We start from the raw sequence: 4,105 nt of genomic DNA, 5'->3' as shown, positions 1-4,105 counted from the left end.
CGCTTTTTTTCTTTAGAGGGCAACGATACCCCAATTTCATTCCAAATCCGAAAAAAGAATTTGTCTCATTTTTACTTTTTTTTATTTCACGATTTTGACAAGTGCTGGTTTTCAGTTGAAGTTTTCCATGTAAAATGCATGGGAAAATCACTTATTTGAGCTTTTGGAATAATTTTTTAGGGTTTTAAAAAATTGGACGGGAATGTAAGGGGGCCTGTTGAGAATTATCCAACAAAGAATTTTATGTATCAGACATCCTCTAAATAACACACCCTCACGAGTACCTGAAAATTACCCTTAAAACAAAAACTGTCAATTCTTCATGAAATCGACCTTTTGAGCACTGTATTTTCCTATTTTCTTTACTTAAAAATAACTCTATTGATCTACTAGCATATTTATTATTATTGGTTTATTAAATATTAATTATTTAAACAAATGAAATTTCTTTGAATAATTTCGTTTCGAATTTTTTTCAAATGAAATAATTACTTTCGTTCTCGAGGAATATTTATCAGTAATAATTAATTGCTGATTAATAATTAATTTCATAAAAATTAATTTATCAAATTCCATTTGCTTAAATAATTTAAAATTAATTAAATAATGATAATACATATTCCACTATACCAACATTAATAATTTCAAGTAAAAAAGACGAGAATACATTGTTCAAAAGGTCGATTTCATGAAGAATGGACATTTTTTGTTTTAAGGGTAGTTTTCAGGTACTCGCGGGGATGTGTTAGAAGTGTCCAACCCATATGTCTGATAGCTGAAATTCTATGTTGGATAATTCTCTACAGGTCCTCATGATTTTCCGTCACATTTTTTTAAAACCTAAAAAATTATTCTAAAAACTCAAAAAAGTGATTTTCCCCATGCATTTTACATGGGAAACTTCAAGTCAAAACCGGCACCTGTTAAAATAAAAAAATAAAGAATTAAGGAATTTTTTTTCGGATTTGAAATAAAATGGAGGGGATCGTTGCCCTCCAGAATGAAAAAAATGTTGCCATGCATTTTTGGGCCACGCATTTGGGCCATGCATTTTTGCGCCTTAAAGTTACATTCAATTCGGCCATTCGGTTAAGTCCGTGCATCTTCGGATCAAGTTTATCATAGTTTCCATGGTTGCGTTCGAAACTTCAAATGGATACAAGTGTCATAACAGATAGGTTATTTTATGTAGTAATTACAAATAATAAAAGTGTTTCATTAATAATGAAGTGAGACTTGTGGACTGAGAAGCAAACGCCAATTTTCTCCTGTGCCAATAACATTATGGAATGGCTGCTGAGTGACAAGTACTATAAATTGGTAATAATATTGTGCGCTTTTAGTGGGCTAAGAGGGAATTGTGTTAAAGTCTTATTTGAAGCATACAAAAGGTATGTTATGAATAGACATGATTTGTTCTGAATAAAGTAAATCATATATTATATGCAAAAATTTTTTATTGACATTACCTATAATTACTTTCAACGATTTCGCTAAAAAGGTGAATCCGACCATGACCTCGAAATAATGACAGATCGGCTCGGCATGTTTATTCTACTTTCGATTGATTGTTGTTTACCAAAGAAATATTTTGTGGTTTTGTATGTTTATTACTGACAGTGTCGGCAGTAATAATTTAAACAATCAATTTTAACAATTTTAAAAATCATTACTTATTGATAACTCTAATAAGTAACACATTTCTGAAATTAATAACTGATTTCCATTGTTTTTTCACAGATCGATCATAGATATTCACATCAGGAAATGCAGATGGATTTCAATGAACATTATTGGAAAACCGTTATCTCTAGACCTTATCCCAAGACTGGGGATTGATCAGCCTAAAATTAATTCTGGGTCATTCTAATGATATAGGTTTATCAAAAAGATATCTCGAGGTAATTTAACTTGCCTCAATTTTAATTAATCAATTATTCGGGGATTTTTTATATTTTGAACATGCTTTCTCTGAACCTCATACTAAAATTTTGTTTGATTAACTATTAAAATAAATTAGACTCGCTGGTGATAGGATTGTTTAAATAATCTATCTAGACAAGATAATTTAGCCCAGAATTGTTATTCCATTTTTGTTTAGAAATTATTCTATTTTCTAAATCGCTATCTCTGGATCTGATTTCCAAACTAGCATTTGATCAGCCTTTAAAATTCATTCTAATTCATTTTTATGATATAGGTGTATCAAAAAGATATCTCGAGGCAATTTAACTTGCCTGAATTTTAATTGATCAATTATTTAGGGATTTTTGCGTATTTTAGAAAATGTTTTCTCTGGACTTCATCTCAAAATTTGGTTTGATCAGCCACTAAAATGAATTAGAGACTCGTTGGTGATACTGTTTAAAAATTTTATCTATACAAGATAATTTAGCCCACAATTGCTATTCCATTTTTTTTAAAATTATTCTATTTTCGAAATCGCTATCTCTGGCTTTGATTTCCAAACTGGCATTTGATCTGCCTTTAAAATTCATTCTAATTCATTTTTATGATATAGGTGTATCGAAAAGATATCTCGAGGCAATTTAACTGGCCTGAATTTTAATTAATCAATTATTTAGGGATTTTTTCGTATTTTAGAAAATGTTTTCTCTGGACTTCATTTCAAAATTTGGTTTGATCAGCCAGTAAAATGAATTAGAGGCTCGTTGGTGATAGTATTGTATGAAAAATTTATCTAAACAAGATAATTTAGCCCAGAATTCTCATTCCATTTTTGTTTAGAAATTATTCGATTTTCGAAATCGCTATCTCTGGATCTGATTTCCAAACTGGCATTTGATCAACCTTTAAAATTCATTCTAATTCTGTTCGGAACTGACTATTATATTTTATTAACTACATTGTTCTATTTTAATGTCGCTTATTTAACATCGAATTTACCTTTTAGACTTTAATTTTACATGTTTACATTTTAATGGAATTCTAATTTAAAAGTGTTATCGATTTCTTCTCTTATCATTATTCCTCTATCGTTGAGTCATATGCTTTCAATGAGTGAACTTTGTGTACCTTCTGCAAGGAAATTTTAGTCGTCGTCCGAACGTTAAATGGAGAACTTGTCTCGTCGTTTCGGTAGACAAGTTCGAAATAATAATAGTGCATCAAATTTTAAATTATTTAATATACTAGGCTGATTTTGGAGCAATTTTTTAATAATAAAAAAAGTGTATCGTATTCTTCATTTAAGTGACCCGTCCTTCAATGTGTTTGTCATTAAAAAAGTTTAATTTCATTACGTTTTTTTTTCAAATAAACTTCTCTCGCTCGCGAACAAATTCATTTTTATGATATAAGTGTATCAAAAAGATATCTGGAGGCAATTTAATTTGCTTGAATATAAATTAATAAATTATTTAGGGGTTTTTTCGTATTTTAGAAAATGTTTTCTCTGGACTTCATCCCAAAATTTGGTTTGATCAACCACTAAAATAAAATAGAGACTCGTTAGTAATAAGTATGTATGAATTTAACATTTAGACCTGGTAAAATAGATAATTATAGCAAGATTTCTGAAAAAATTGAAATAAAAATTCTGGCCCAAAATCACGCTTCTGCATTCAATGCTGCAACGCTCCTATTATCAACGAGTCTCTAATTTATTTTAGTGGTTGATCAAACCAAAATTGGGAATAGAATAATTTCTAAAAAAAAATGGAATAACAATACTGGGCTAAATTATCTTGTCTAGATAAATTTTTAAAACAATCCTATCACCAACGAGTCTCTAATTTATTTTAATAGTTAATCAAACAAAATTTTAGGATGAGGTCCAGAGAAAACATTTTCTAAAATACGAAAAAATCGAAAATATAATAAACATGCCGTGCCGACCTGTCATTATTTCGAGGTTATGGTCGTATTCACCTTTTTACCGAAATCGCTATAAGTAATTGTAGATGTCAATTAAAATTTTTTGCATGTAACATTTTATTTACTTCATTCAAAACAAATCCTGTCTATTCATAAAATACCTTTTTTATGCCGCAAATAAGCGTTTAACACAATTCACTCTTCGCCCACTAAAAGCGCACAATATTATTACCAATTTATAGTATTTGTCACTCAGCAGCCATTCCTG

The 4,105-nt window shown here is 29.5% G+C and overlaps 1 protein-coding gene across 13 annotated transcripts in view; it reads right to left on the bottom strand.

Moving 5' to 3' along the window:
- Nucleotides 1–4,105, bottom strand: part of LOC117168793 (DENN domain-containing protein Crag) — a 205,549-nt gene that overhangs the window by 119,044 nt on the left and 82,400 nt on the right. The window lies entirely within an intron of this gene.

This window comes from Belonocnema kinseyi, chromosome 3 (genome assembly GCF_010883055.1).
Source record: "Belonocnema kinseyi isolate 2016_QV_RU_SX_M_011 chromosome 3, B_treatae_v1, whole genome shotgun sequence".
NCBI classification, from domain to species: Eukaryota; Metazoa; Arthropoda; class Insecta; order Hymenoptera; family Cynipidae; genus Belonocnema; species Belonocnema kinseyi.
Note: the sequence above shows the minus strand (reverse complement) of the source record. Positions and strands in the feature narration are given on the sequence as shown.